Source organism: Diabrotica virgifera, chromosome 7 (genome assembly GCF_917563875.1).
Source record: "Diabrotica virgifera virgifera chromosome 7, PGI_DIABVI_V3a".
In the NCBI taxonomy this organism is placed as follows: domain Eukaryota; kingdom Metazoa; phylum Arthropoda; class Insecta; order Coleoptera; family Chrysomelidae; genus Diabrotica; species Diabrotica virgifera.
Window position 1 is genome coordinate 235,307,766 of NC_065449.1, and position 16,895 is coordinate 235,324,660.

Consider the following 16,895-nt stretch of genomic DNA (forward strand, 5'->3'; position numbering starts at 1 on the left):
TTATTTTACAATATATTCTACCACCACCGCTTAAAAGTTTCATGGTTGATGTGAAATAAAATAAGACCTATATAGAAAAAATCTACGCTATAACACCACGAGAACAGAAACATAACGATCAAATATCTACTGACCTTTTCTAATACTGACCGATAAATTCTCCTTTTTAAAAACGTAGTCTGGTTCAAAAATTTTATGTCTAACTTTTAACTGTCTCCACTTTTGTGTTTCAATCTTCACTGCTATTTGCGGTTTAATTCTTCAAAACTATTTTAGAAATCTGTGACCTCCATCATTGATTGGGATTTTAAATAATAAATAATATACTTGTCGCCAAAAACAGGTTGTATCATACTCATTTAGGTCTACCTCAATAATCTAGCAATCTGTCAACTTAACGTTTTTCGGAAATCGCTAATCACCTTCGTAAAAATAACAAACAGGTTTTGTTCTAAATTATTGGTCAAAAAATTTAAGCTCATAAATCGATAGCCAATAGGTGTTTAATGTAAATAAAGACGGATTGAATGGAATTGTTTTCATTTATTTAAATTTACAAGTGATATCAAATCACGTTTAACCTATGGTTAATTGCCAATAAAAAGTACAAATGATAATTAGTTGCTTTAAATAAAAGACGCATACAGGGCGGCTGTTATAATTATTGAGATTAATGGCATTGAGTATGGCAATTCGCCATCCCGGAAGAACAATGACATAACTGCAAATTTTGTCAATTCCTGTTTATTGCGTAATTAACTTCTAAAATATTGTGTATAGATTCGAGCCACTAGGAAATGAATTTGAGCCAATAGGGATGAAAATAAAAGCCATCGTTGTAGAATGTACACATCGTTGTAAAAATAGTTTTTTTGCTCTCCCGAGAAATTTCGCATTTTACTGCTAACATAGATAGCTAAATAGAAAAAAACCGTGGACTACCGGCAATATATTCAGTATGAAGTATGATGGACATATGAAGAGAATCCGAGGGAAAAGACTACGACGCATATCTCTCTAGAGAGGGATAAGCTCCGAGAAAAGTTATCAGAGAAGATAAAAATAAAACTCTGGAAGAACAATTCACACTTCACACAAAAGTCGCAGGGCTGGACGACTTCGATGCAAAATTTTTAAAAAATGTGGAAAAGGACGCAACAACCATATTATACAGTATGTCCCTGTAAGTTGTATCCATATGGAAAACTTTTTTATTATTAATTTTACGAAAAAAAGTCATTCTTCATAAAAAGCTCTGCATGGTCCAAAACCTAAGATTCAACCATCGGATATAAAATTTTATGAATATTATACGAGGTATGTCAAAAAATTTGAATTTTACTCAAGAGTAAAGTAGCTTTATTTTTCACAATATTGAAAATTGTTATTATAAAAAGTTTTTTGGAATTAAAAACTATATTTTAATAGGCAATTACACCCTTCTAATTGAAAAATTTTTTTTTTGAAAAATTATGGATAGCTAACTTTATTTTCAGTTATTTCAATTCTGATAACTCTTTTATTATTAATTTTACGAAAAAAAGTGATTCTTAATAAAAAGTTCTGCATGGTCTTAAACCTAAAATACAACCATCTTATGTCAAATTTTATCAATTTTATACAAGGTATGTCAAAAAATATGAATTGGGCTCAAGAGTAAAATACCTTTATTTTTCACAATATCAAAAATTGTTATTATGAAAAGTTATTAAGAATTAAAAACAATGTTTCAGTATGTAATTACATCCTTCTTATTGAAATATTTTGAACTATAAAGGTACTATACTTTTGATCTAAATTTATCTTTTTTGACACACCTCGTATAAAATTGACATAAGATGGTTGTATTTTAGGTTTTAGACTATTTTAGACCATGCCGAACTTTTTATTACGAATTACTTTTTTCGTAAAATTAATAATAAAAGAGTTATTAGAATTAAAATTACTGAAAATAATGTTATCCATAATTTTTCAAAAAAAATTTTTTTTTTCAATTAGAAGGATGTAATTGCATATTAGAATATAGTTTTTAATTCCAAACAACTTTTCATAATAGCAATTTTCAAAATTGTGAAAAATAAAGCTACTTTACTCTTGAGTGAAATTCAAACTTTTTGACATACCTGGTATAATATTCATAAAATTTGATATCTGATGGTTGAATCTTAGGTTTTGGACCATGCAGAGCTTTTTATGAAAAATAACTTTGTTTCGTAAAATTAATAATAAAAAAGTTTTCCATATGGATACAACTTACAGGGACATACTGTATAAGAGCTGTGAGACATTTTTGAGTAGGTATTTTAGGCAACCTGAAAATTTTTCAGGTGACTTCTACATGATATCCTAATACAAAAATGCCGGTCTGGCTGGAGGGTAGCGGTTATTTTCCCCAAAAATCCCCCCAAAGTTAAAAAAGGGTAAAAATTGTTATTACAAAAAATATCATTGACGTGACTTTAAAGTAAATTTAAATATTCAAATATAAAAAAATAAACAGGCCAGGCGATTTGAGGGCGATTTTAACTCTGCAAGATGCTTGCATGGGCGTCCCAGCATTATTTTCAAGGGATGCATCTGAACTTCAGAAGATTTCATCTGAATCTATACATACTATTAACGAGTATAAAATATACAACTATACATGCATAGCTATGTACATTCCTTCCGGACAGGGAGAAGCAATTGTTATTTTAACAGGGTATTTTTAATATTAAAAATAAATATTCTTAAAGACAGGTTTTTTTTGGTGAAATTTTCCAACTGCCATGTGATCAAACAAATTACGCGTGCATTATAAATGAAAAGCGCTATAGGTAAGCACCAGTGTGAGAAAGAGCGTATACCGATAGATGTTTGCGTCCTCTGTTGTAACTGAGCGAGTCCGTTCGCTCGAGAAAAATCACGTGACCTGGCGATACCCATGTTGTTGTAAGTAACTTTTTTTAATTAAAGGAAAATAATACGGACTGTACAATAGATTTTGCAAATATTATAGAAAAAGACAAATTTATTATTATAAATATATAGGTAAAAAAGTATAAAACTATAATCTAAATTAATTCTGTGTCCGAATCTTGTACATCTTCTTCAAACTCCTTATCTGAGCTTAAATATTCATTCTCTTTTTCTTCGTCAGACTGCCCTCGAGACTCAGATTCCTCTTCTACCTGACCTGTAAATAGTGGTAAAATGTATTTAGACTTAATTAAAAATTAATTAGTGATTAATTAATTGAGTTGCTACGTATTCTTACTTATAATATAACCATTACTTAATACTTTTCCTTATTTAACCAATCACATCAGGTTTTTTATTTCTTAATATATGACCAAAGTAGCTCATTTTTTTCCTTCATAGTGTTGAGTATTTCTTTTTCCTTTTTCATCTTTCTTAATGTTTCCGTGTTTGCTACGTGTTGTGTCCATGATATTTTTTACATTATTCGATAACACCACATCTCAACAATGGCAAGTCTTTCTTCAGATGCGCCCGTGATTGTGCAGGCTTCGACTGACGAGTCTGAGGAAGAAGAAGTGAATGCATATTTAAGCTCAGATGAGGAGTTTGAAGAAGAAGTACAAGATTCGGACACCGAATTCATTTAGCTTATAGTTTTATACTTTTTTACCTATATATTTATAATAATAAATTTGTCTTTTTCTATCATATTTGCAAAATCTATTGTATAGTACGTATTATTTTCTTTTAATTAAGAAAAAGTTACTTAAAAAACTATAATATATAATAATTATTCTAACGTTTCGAGGCACAACAACATGGGTATCGCCAGGTCACGTGATTTTTCTCGAGCAAACGGACTCTCTCCGCTAGAACAGAGGACGCAAACAGCTATCGGTATACGCCCTTTCTCACAGTGCAGCTTACCTATAGCGCTTTTCATTTATATGCACGGGTAATTTGTTTGATGATATGGCAGTTGGAAAATTTCACCAAAAACCTGTCTTTTTAGAATATTTATTTTTAATATTAAAAAATACCCTGTCAAAATAACAATTGCACCTCCTTCTCCGGCATAAATATACATAGCTATGTATGTATAGTTGTATATTTTATACTCGTTAATAGTGTGTACAAATTCAGATGAAATCTTCTGAAGTTCAGATGCATCCCCTGGAAATAATCCTGGGACGCCCATGCAAGTATCATGCAGAGTTAAAATCGCCCTCAAATCGTCTGGCTTGTTTATTTTCTTTATATTTGAATATTTAAATTTACTTTAAAGTCACGCCACTGATATTTTTTGTAATAACAATTTTTACCCTTTTTTTAAATTTGGGGGGGATTTTTGGGGAAAATAACCGCTACCCTCCAGCCAGACCGACAGTTTTGTATTAGGCTATCATGGAAGAGTCCCCTGAAAAATTTTCAGGTTGCCTAAAATACCTACTCAAAAATGTCTCACAGCTTTTGGACCAATACTTACCTTGGCTAAAAAGTCGACCTATTTTCAAACTGTTTTTTAATAATAAATTTAATACAATATAAAAGATTCTTAATATCCCTTAAAAATTAAGCCTGATTGACTGTTTGGGCAAGTAATGTTCTTTAAATAATCGATCTCTGTTGAATTTGAGATACTACGTAAGTGTACTACGATTTTTTTTAATTTAATTGCCAATTTTCTCATTATACTTTTCCGGTCTTGTAATCTTGTATGCGCATCCGGGATACGCTGTTATTTGTAACAACTATTTATACATGCTGTCCAGAAACTATCCTGACAAACGAAGACAGGAGATTCCTCAAATAATTTTAAGGCAGCTTAATAACATAATTCACCTAGTCCAAGAACGGAGCTAGAATTCTTTAAAGATGGCCTCTTGTATTTAGTTTTTTTTTAAATACCTCCAGACCGCCTATATTTAGAAAAACGAAAACTGGTACGCATATTTATCTTCCAGGATAAATCGATTTTATCAGTTGCGAATTTCTAGCACCGGTCATAGACGTCCGTTTTGGGTAGGGCAACATATATTTTATCGTAAGATTTTTTGTGTTTAACTTTTAAGCATTTTTGATACTGGATTATTAAATTGTGAAGTATGTATTCTAGTACTAAAATGTACTCTTGCTTTAAGTCGGAAGGATATCTACACCGTTTTCTAGAAAAATCGATTTGAAACTTTATTTATCTTCCAGATATAAATGGATTTCATCGATTATTTATTTTATCGTTTTATCGATTTTATCGTTTATTTTAGCGCATAACTTTTTGTCTTTAATTTTTAGAATTTTTGACAGTGGATTATCAAATTCTGACATATTCTAGTAATAAAAATTACTCTTTAATATTTAATTACTCTTTAATCGGGAAAATACGTATCTGAAAATTTTTTTCCATATTTTTTTTCAAATTAAAAAAAACGAAAAATTTTCAAATCGAATTTTCCAGAAAACGGTACATTCGACCGACTTGAATCAAAAGTATATTTTAGTACTAGAGTACCTCATAATTTAATAATTTAGTATCAAAAATGCTAAAAAGTTTAAGACAAAAAGTTATGCGAAAAAATGACCGTTGGCATACCCATAACCGACGCCTATGACCGGTACAAGAAATCCGCAGTTAATGGCGTTGATGGGTCGCTGGAAGATAAATAGGTGTACCAGTTTTCGTTTTTCTAAAAAGAAGCATTCTGGAGGGATTAAAAAAAACTAATCACAAGACGCCATCTTCAAAGAGCTCTCTCTACCTTGTTAGGAAGCATTTTCGGACTAATACTCCAGGGAAATAAGCTAGGAATAGACCATGTTCGGGATACTCAAAGATCCAGGTAGCTGACTACTTTTTTAGTTATTGTAAAACTGTAGGAAGGAAACCTATCTGTTTCTTGCCTATAGAAAACTGGTAGGTTCTACAAAATTTCAAAAATGTGTCATTAGGATTTTTGATTGTATTAGATAATTGTTTTATCTTTTTTAGTACATGTTGATAGTATCACTTTTCTACTTTCATTTGGCATGCGCAGAATTGCCCTATCTTCATTTTTTTCTGTCTTATGTCATTGCAAAATAAAGGACCCTGAGATAAACAAATAGAATAACTTTTCAACTAACTAATGGGTCGGTCTCAAATTTTGGGGTTTCTTAAGTACCCCAATACCCAACTTTGGGTGAAACACTAAAGTTCTGAAGTAGTTTTAGTAAAAGTTATTAAGGTGATACAGTAGCGATCAACAGGTAGCAAAAACGCGTTCCAAGGTTGCGGCTGTAATTATGAATATTTTTTCGAGGTATTTGGCACACGTATTCGTAATATAATAAAGAATGGCAGTACAGAGCCCAATTTGAAAAATATATTAATATGTGGAAATTACTCTGTGATTAAATATTATATTAAAAAAAACGAGCCTGTACCGCCATTAAGAAGAACAAGAAAATACACTTTTTCAAATAAAATTTTTTATCCGATGCCTAGATTTTGTGTCATTTTGGAACTACTAAATTTTTTTATTTCATTAGTAGTTCCAAAATGACACAAAATCTAGGCATCGGATAAAAAAGTTTATCTGAAGAAAGTGTATTTTTTTGTTCTTCTTAATGGCGGTACAGGCTCGTTTTTTTTAATGTAGTATTTAATTACAGAGTAATTTCCACATATTAGTATATTTTTCAAATTGGGCTCTGTCCCTCCATTCTTTATTATATTACGAATACGTGTGCCAAATATCTCGAAAAAATATTCAAAATTACAGCCGCAATCTTGGAACGCGTTTTCGCTACCTGTTGATCGCTACTGTTTCCTCTTAACAAATAACGATTTTCACGATTTTGTAGTTTGCTTAGCAACAAATTAACTTTGTAATTTTTAAAAATCGGCATTTTGAAGGTTTTTCAATGTTCTAAAAAATTAAATTTTGTAGTTTTATGCCAACTATTTAGCTTTTGAATGGGGTGCGAAAAATCGAAAAAATTGCGATTTTTGCACTGAAGTGTTAATAATTAATTAAAAAACGGACGCGAATTCTAGGCAGGAAACAGGTAGGTTTTCTTATTATAGGTCTACAATAACTAAATAAGTAGTCAGCTACCTGAATCTTTGAGTGTCCTGAGAAAATCCTTATTTCTCTGGACTATTGGTGAATTGGGTTAAATTGTCTTAAAAATATCTGGGAATCTTCGATCTTCGTTTGTCAGCAGAGTTTTTGGACACCCTGTACACTTCTCGTCTAGTGCGTTGTGTTAGTTCAAATGTCAAATATTTTATGATTCAGATGGTTAGAAAAGTTAGTTTTGAAGAGTTTTTATCAAAATGTCCAAATTATGAAGTAAAAACTGCGTTATCAATCCAATTAAAATATTCCAATGATATACCTAGAATCAACAATATAGCATGCATGATCAATTTTTTTATTAGTTTGATTGACAATATTAATAATATTGGATATACAAAAGATAAATAATAGTATTATACTGCAGGTCTGATACAAATGACGCTTCAGCATTGGCGCCTTTATATTCGGACTTTGGTTCAGTAGGTAGTCTACTCGTACTAGAAATTAGCAAATAAGAACGCAAATTTTTTATTTTTTTATTTATTATTGTTTACCTATAAATTTATTTTAGTTAACACACTTACGCCAGGGAAATAAGGCAAAAATATACCATGTTCGGAACACTTGAGCAGCCAGGTTGCAAATTGGTTTTTTTTGGTACTATACAGGGTGATTCATTAAGAATGTCCAATCTTTGAGATGTAGATTCTAGACCTCAAAATATTAAGATTTAAACCAAATCATATAAATAAAATATGGCTCGTTACTGAGTTACTGAGTTTTATTTAAAAATTTAATAATTATTTTTACCCAGCGCTTTAAAACTATTTGACATATCCTTGTCATACTTGGCAGAAAATATGGGTACTGTACATCCTACTAAATTATGATAAATAAACTTTTCTGGCTACTACCAGAGGCGTACGACAGGGGAAAGTGAATGGTTGACCCTTCCCAAATTCTACGCCACTGGCGAAATTGTATTTTAGCACAATATTTCGATTTTCCAATATTTTCTATACAAGTAATATACTCTACATTCGTAACGTTAAAGTAATTAGTTTTCGACATATTTGAAGTTGAAAATGAAACGGCATAGCTATTTTGATTAATGTATTGTGCTCCTTCATTTTTAACTTTAAATATCTCGAAAACTAATGATTTTATCGGTTCGGATGAAGAGTATATTATTTACAAAGAAAGTATTGGAGAATCGAAAAGTTGCAATAAAATAGTAATTCCGCCAGTGGCGTAGAATGTGAGAAGGGGCAACCATTCACTTTCCCCTGTCGTACGCCTCTGGTACTAGCCAGAAAGTTTTATTTAACATATTTTAGTAGGTTGTACAGTATCTACACTATCTGCTAAGTATGATAAGGATATATCAAATACTTTTTAAATACTGGATACAAATAGTTAATATTTATGTAATAGGGAGGATTGATTTAAAAGTTTAAAAATTATTTGTACCCAGTACTTTAGAAGTATTTGAAATTGCCGTATCATACTTTCCAAAAAGTGTAGGTACTGCACACCTTACTAATTTATGTTAAATAAACGTTTCTGGCTATTACCAGAGGCGTACAGGGGAAAATTAATGGTTGAACCTTCCCAAATTCTACGCCACTGATGGAATTGCCATTTCAGCATAATTCTTAGATTCTCCAATGCTTCCTATGCAAATAATATACTCTTCATTCGTATCGATAAAATTATGAGTTTTCGAGATATTTGAAGTTAAAATGAAGGGGCACAATACATTAATCAAAATAACTATAAAGTTTAATTTTAACTTCAAATATCTCGAAAACTAATGACCTTAACGTTACGAATGAAGAGTATATTATTTACATAGAAAGTATTGGAAAATCGAAAGATTGTGCCAAAATAGCAATTTCGCCAGTAGCGTAGAATTTGGGAAGGGGAAACCATGCACTGTCCCCTGTCATGTACGCCTCTGGTATTAGCCAGAAACGTTTGTTTATCATAATTTAGTAGGGTGTACGGCAACTACACTTTCTGCAAAGTATGACAAGGATATGTCAAATAGTTTTAAAGTACTGGGTAAAAATCGTTATTAAATTTTTAAATAGAACACCCTGTAACTTAGTAACGACGCACAATTTATATAAGTGATTTGGGTTAAATCTTAATATTTTGAGGTCTAGAATCTACAACTCAGAGATTGGATATTCTTATTGAATCACCCTGAATACCTAATACATTATAAATACAAAAATGCCCGTCACAGTTCGGACGAGAATTTTAGTTATTAACAAATAAGGGTCAAAAATGGCAGTTTTTTCGTTTAAATCGCTACAGGTAAAAATAGGATAATTAAATATCTTATTTATTATAGTATACTTCTTTTAGTAGATGAGCAAAGGTTAAAATGTCCGTTTTTGAATTTTGATTCGATCATTTGGTGCTTCGGAAATTTAACCCTGCTGTCCTGTTCGGGTCTATTTGACCCAAAAAATAATTTATTTCTTATTTTACAAATTATTACGCGGCGTAACGATTTGGTGTTTCGTGACTTTATTAACTAATATGAGGTCTTTCATTTGCATATGAGATAAACATTCAACTTCCTGATTTTTTTGATAAAAATGAAATTGTTACCTAGGGTACGTTCGGGTCAATGTGACCCGCGTATTTAAACCGTTAAAAATTACCTGTGTATGTGTGTTTAGTTGGCAGTATTCTATATTGGCAGTACCTGTGTGTTTGTCAGCCGGATACGTCTGTAAATAAAAACAGATTTCTGCAAGCTAAAACTTGTAAAATAAACTGTAGTATAGCTGGACGATGTTGCAAACCAAATTATAAGTATGACCAACATGGACGGACAGCGTGTATTTGGAACCAACTGGAAAGACATGAATAAAGTTGGTTTTCAAGCATACATTGGTCTTTTATTTTTAGCTCGAGTTTATAAGTCCCATGGTGAATCAACTAAAAGTTTATGGAATGAAGAAACGGGTCGTACTATATTTAGATCAACAATGTCGCTTGATATATTTACAAAAATTTGCAAATAATACTATTTTGATAACAAAACTATTAGACAGGATAAAAGACGTTTTGATAAACTTGCGGCAATACGTGAAATTTATGAAACATGGTAGAAAATGTAAAAATAAATTTTAACCCTGATGAAAATGTTACCGTCGATAAGCAACTAGTTGCCTTTAGAGGCCGCTCTCCCTTCAAATGGTACATTCCAGCAAGCCAGCGAAATATGGCACAAAACTTTGGGGTTTATGTAATTATGAACAGTAAAACTTCTTATGCTCTAAAATTGCAGATCGATACAGAAATGCGTGTGATGTGTGACTTGAGTAGTGATTTGGAATGCCACAATATTACGTGTATAATAACTTTTTTACATCGTAAAATTTAGAACAATTTCTTCTAAAACAAAGTAGATACAATGCCGGGGATTATAAGTAAAATAAACCGGAGCTTCCAGCAAAAATCGCGAATAAAGAAGATCATAGCTCGTCTTTTTTGCTTCATGCAAGATTTGACAATATTCCCAAAAATAATAAAAATATTGTTCTTATGAGTACTTTGCATCATGAATCGATGCATCATGCATCACTTTCATCAAATGAAAAAGCCCCAAATTATTTTAGATTAAATTTCCAATAAGAGAGCAGTGGATACTCTAGATTAGCTTGTTGGCACGTATACGAGAAGAGATAAATCGCTGGCCAATGATTGTTTTTTATAATCTACTGGACATTTCTGCCTACAACGCGTTCGTGTTACGGGCATCAATAAATTTCCAATGGAATACCAATCAATTGAAAAAACGGCGAATTTTTCTTGAGGAATTGGGAAAAAACTAATAAATCCTGTCATCGTTTCCAAAAAAATATACCAATAACTAAAGGCTCTTACGAATTCGTAAAAAGGACACGAGCAGGAACAAGTAGACATGATGGAAATGCTAGTGAACGTCTATTAAATCTAACTCCGCCTGCTAAACGAACACGCTGTAAACTTGCCGTAAAAATGATAACAAGACAAATTATTATGTTGGATTATATCACAAACATATTTTTGTAAAATCCATTCTTTTAATTACTGTCCCAGTTCTAAGCTGAATTAGATTTTTGTAGATATTTGTTACTAGGCGTTTTTGAAAGAAAAAATGCCTTTTGTTTCTGTTAATAAGGTTTAATTTACATTAACAACATAATTTTTGTTTAATTAACCATAATTTCTTGTTTTAAGTTTTATTTATCACCATTAGCTTATTTTATTTCCATTAAGGAGCGTAAACCATAGTTGGGTCATATTGACCCGAACAGTACATTTGTGTAGTTGATTCGAACGGGACAGCAGGGTTAAAAATAAAACTAAAATCTCTAAAATAAAATATTTACTATAGCGTTTGCGAAAATTACCTTATGACTTTCTTATTGCAAGAAAAGTTGAGACAAACAGTCCATATTATAATGCACAAAACATTTTAAGAAGATTCGTCAATTAGTTTAAGTTTTATTCAATTGGTTTATCCCAAAGTGATTTTTTTATAATATTATTGTCCAGAAAATAATAACGATTTAGCAGTTCTGTGGAAACCACGTGACAGAAGAATAGCTATAATTTCAAAGTATTTAGGAAAAATTATTAAAAAGTCTATTATTAAAAAACTTTTACTAAAGTAGAGTCATTTTTGGCTTAAAAACAATTTGAATAACTTTGTTAATACTGATTCTAGACTAAAACTACTTTGGGATTTAAAAAACTGGTATTTTTACACAAATTTTCAAAAAAAAAAATTTCTCCTAGGTTAATTACGGCCAAAGTTAGCCACTTTTTTTATTTAATTCACAGCTACTTTGTTTATAACAATTAAGCAACCTAACTGACGCCATTTTGAAGCTCAAGGTATATGGTTTATGTGTAAAAATCTGAGTAAACTTTGAACTTCAAAAAAGTGATTAATAAAGCTTTAAAAATGACGTTCTAACGAAATCGATTCATGGTCGGTGGAGGGAGTTATTAAAATCCGTGCACTCAAAAAATAAAATTGAGTCTGCAAACATATGCTGCGATTAATATCTCCGGAGCTTGTTTATGGATTATTATCATTTTTTTAATTTGTATAAACTCGTTGTCTTGTAGAGTACGTTATGTACGCATATCTCGACCTAAATGTTAGGGGGAACCCCCCTTATTACTCAGGGATATGAAAAATAGATTACGATCGATTATAAGTCTTACCGAATATACATATTATATAATTTAATAAAAATCGGTCAAGCGGCATCGGAGGAGTATGGCAACTAACACTGTAACAAGTGAATTTTATAGATGTAAATATAGATGACTATTTACCTTCCGATGACCAACCTTTTTTTATTACACGGATGACCAAGGGAGGGAAAAATGACCCCAGTTCAAAAATGTCAAAAATGACAGCTAACAAGAAAATGAAGTTTTTTTTTATTTTTTTTATTTTTTTTATGGCATGGACTTTATATCATTCAGCCAGTCACAACATAAGTATTAGCGTCATGTGTAGTGTGTATGTTGAGTAAGTGTCTTGTTACTTTGCAAAGTCGACATCATTAGCGTAAAACTACTTGGAATTACATATAATAGACGCTATTTTACTAAACATCAACTTCAGAATATATTTTTTATTCGTAAAATATAGGGAATTTTTTTTATTTCAAAAGATGAGGATATTTAGAATGATATTAAAGTCAAATAAAAAAATAATGAGTTAAAAATTGAAAATACTTTTGAATTTATCAAAGAAAAACATACGCTGGGGTCACAATTTCCCCCGCTTGGTCATCCGAAGGTTAAAGAATAGGGGTTGATGATAGAAGAGTGAAAATTAAGGACTGTATGTATTTTTTAATTCTACACCATATAAAATTAAGGTAGACAATTTTGTCCAAAAATGTCAGGGGAGCAACCCCCCTTATAATTTATGGGTATGAAAAATAGTTTAAAACCTATTTTCAGTTCTACGGGATATGCGTGTAAAGTTTCATAAAAATCGGTCAAGCCGTTTCGGAGGAGTATGGTAACTAATACTATTACAGGAGAATTTTATGTATGTATATAGAAGCAACTGTGAATTAAATAATAAAAGTTGCTCACTTTGATCTCAATTAACCTAGGCGAAAAGTTTTTATTTTAAATTCGTGTAAAAATACCAGCTTTTGAAATCCCAAAGTAGATTTACTTTACAGTCAATATTAACAAAGTTATTCTTTTTGTTTTTAAGCCAAAAAGTAGCTCTACTTTAGTAAAATGTTTTCAGAATGATAAAAATTACATTTTATTGATTTTTTTAAATGATTTGAAAATATAAGTGTTCTTCTTTCATGACATTCAAACAAATTGAATAAAATTTAAAGTAATTGACGACTAGTCTTGAAATTTTTTGTGTATGATATGTACTGGTTGTGTCAACATTTCATGTAACCTCAAAGTCTTAAGTTCATTTTCGTAGGAATTTTAGCAAATTTTTTATTTTCAAAATTTTATTTTTATTTTACAATTAGCGAAGCAACAAATGATCGAACCAAAATTTAAAAACTGCCATTTTGAACCTTTGCTCATCTACAAAAAATAAATGCTCTAAATAAGATATTTAATTACCCTGTTTTTACCTGTAACGGGCATTTTTGTGTTTATAATGTATTAGGTATATAGTACCCAAAAAACCCATTTGCGAACTGGCTGCTCAAGTGTCCCAACAAAAACCCTATTTCTCTGGACTAACTTAGCACTATCGTTGCGAAAGCAATATCGCCGGTCCGGAATAAGAATGACGTAACTGCAAAAAGCCAACTTTCTCAGGAGAGCAAAAAAACGATTTTTAAATATTTAAAATAGGGATTAAATGAGGAATAATCGTCCAGGAGTATCGGTATATACATTTATTCTTAAAATGATGGCTATTATTTTTATCCCCAATGGTTCGAATTTCATTACCTTAATTTAATCCTCCCATCTCAACCCTTTTTGCAGTTGCGTCATTCTTCATCTAAATTTTTTTAAATATTTAAAATAGTAATTAAATAAACAGTAAGGGTCCGGAGTGTCTGTATGGCGTTTATTCTAACAACGATGGCTTTTAGTTTTATCCCCATGGGTTCGAATTTCATTATCTAAATTTATTTTAATCCCCCCATTTTCAAGCCTATCTACAGTTGCGTCATTTTTGACATGAAAAAAAATATTTTTAAATATTTATTATGCCGTCTATTTTTACAGCGATGGCTCTTATTTTCATCCCTATTGATCCAAATTTCATTATCTTAATATAATAGTCCTCCCATTTTCGAGCGTATTTACAGTTGCGCCATTCTTCATCTGAAACAAGGTATAAAATGGTGCGTATTTCAATAACAACGCAACTACCCTGTGGTGGTTCAGCATATAGTTACAGTTCTGTCGCTTTTGTATCATCTGTACACAGTATTTTAGAAGTTAATTACGCAATAAACAGGAATTGACAAAATTTGCAGTTACGTCAATCGTATTCCGGGCCGGTGACATGGCGTCTGACTTATTTTTCAGTCTGTGAAGATGGCGCTAGTTGGCGTTATCCTGCTATACTTGGTATATTCCACCCTGGGCGCCTGGGCTATGGGGACAAGCAACTGGAGAGCTCTCAGACTGTGTGCAAAAATGACAATGTCATCCACGTATCTTTCTCCAATTATAAGTATTTATTCGTCTATATCAGTTAGAGCAAGGTTCATAATGTGATCTTCTTCTTCTTCTTCTTCTTCTTCTTTTTGTATAGACGTGACTCTGTCTGTTTTTTCAATGTGCCTCTAGTAAGTTGTGGTTCCATCGTTTTCGTGGTGTTCCCACTGATCGTCTTGCTATTGGGGAACTCTCTCGCTGTACTGACTACCCTATTTGTTGTCATTCGGCTTATGTTTAATGTGATCTGAACACGTATTTAATAATAATGGAGACAGTATATATCCCTGTCGTACATATCTATTTATCGTCATCTGTCAGCTGTTAAATGCTCCTCAATTATAATAGCCGCTGTTTGTTTTTAATAGATATTGTTTTTACTTCTTGAGTACAGTGATATAATCGTGATAAATCTGTTCTTTGGTCTTTCATGGGTATTTGTGCTTTGTTTTAGGTTTATGATAGTGACCTTTGTGCACTGCTAATTTTTCTTGGTCAAATATAAATTTGTTATAGATACCATTACACAATCTATACAGGAAAAATCTATCAATAGCTTAGCGTGAGGATTTTCTAATTGTTGATACTAGGAAACATTAATTATAGACTAATTCATCAAACATAATTATCTAATATAAAGTAGCGGAACATACAGGGTAGAACTTAGAAGCTCCTATTATATTTATTCCATTTCACTACAGAAATTTCCATACAGATCTCCTGCGAAGAGTTGAGTACGAAATCAATAAAGTTGGTATGAAAATCAATAAAGCTAAGACAAAAATAATGGTGGTCGACAGATTCGACACTATTCAACTGACTAACATGTTGCAGGAATACCAGATATTAAACACCTTTGTCTATCTCGGGTCTAGTATAACTAACGATGGTAACTGAAGCAGAAGTTCGGGGACGTATTGGTATGTCAAAAAATGCGATGAGTCGCCTAACTAAAGTTTGTAAAGACAGATCTATCTCTCAAAATATAAAGATGAGACTGGTGAATGCCCTTGTTTTCTCAATATTTCTATACGGGGCAGAGCGCTATGGAGCGCCAGCTTTTGGGTATCTTCCTGTAATACTGAAGCGCAAATGAAGAAATACCTCGTGTAATAAAATCAACAGATGCTGTTGAAAGAATCGTGTCGCTAATGTGGAACTGAGGAGGACATATGGCCAGATGATCAGACAACCGCTGGACAAAACGTTTTGTCGAGAGGAGATCACGAGCAGAATCACTGAATCAGAATCACTTAATCATAAGTCACTAGTGTTAATAGTTACTGGATGTAAGCCGAACAAAACAGCGACAGATGGAAAGACCTATGTCCAGCAGCGGATGAGTACGGCTTAATGATAATGATAATGGGGCTGTTGGATGTTAGCGAGCTTTAAATGAAGATGACTCGATGAACAGAAATGAGTAGAGAAGAAGAGTAAGGAACAGCAGCCATGAAAAGGGGAGAGCTGAAGAAGATGATGATTAAATTCTACGTTGGTATAAATTGTGTTGTCGTTTTTATTCACGCATTAATATATTACATTAATATTAATACATTGATGTATTTGGTAATATTGATATATTGTAAACAATATTGTTGTGTAAACCAACGATATTATAATTAAAATTTCACGCAATTATAAAGTTAATAATATTCACTTGCATACTAGCTTGCTATCATTTTAATGATAGATTTAAAAGATTGCAGCCAAAAATAGAATGAAGTCCAAAGCTTTTTCTACTCACCAACTAAGTGTTCTTTATGTAACTATATTATTTTCTCCGTTGTTTAGAATAGTTAATAACAGACTACACCAATTAAACTGTTGCACTTTGCAACGTACATCAGTCGGAATTGATAATTTTGTAAAATGGGTATTAATATGTATCTTGAAAAATATTTAAAAAACACATTTGCATTTTAGATTTATGCAATAACTTACTCACCGTTTAATGATATAATAGTATGAAAAACAACAATATTCTTGTATGCAATACATCGTCTTAACATCATATAACTGAATCTACTTTGAAAATATAGTTAAAATTAAGTGCACAAGCCCGAGGGTTCTATATCTTATCTTCAAACTAAATACAAGATGCAACCTGAAGGTAATCCACACATTCTGCGACTACTCACTTAAGGGGATGGGTACGTATTTTCGGCACCAATGCTATTTATATGG

General features: G+C 31.7%; 1 protein-coding gene across 3 annotated transcripts in view; it reads right to left on the minus strand.

Moving 5' to 3' along the window:
- The window catches only part of LOC114325709 (putative inorganic phosphate cotransporter), a 70,898-nt gene extending 54,423 nt beyond the window's left edge, over positions 1 to 16,475 (minus strand). Inside the window, exon 1 of one of the 3 annotated variants that reach the window (XM_050656326.1) lies at positions 16,456 to 16,475. The gene's annotated coding sequence lies outside the window, so the exon portion shown is untranslated. Of the gene's footprint in view, positions 1 to 134; positions 421 to 16,455 lie in introns of those variants that run through there. The other 2 variants (XM_050656325.1, XM_050656324.1) reach the window with 2 other exon arrangements.
- Positions 16,476 to 16,895: the final 420 nt, after the last annotated feature.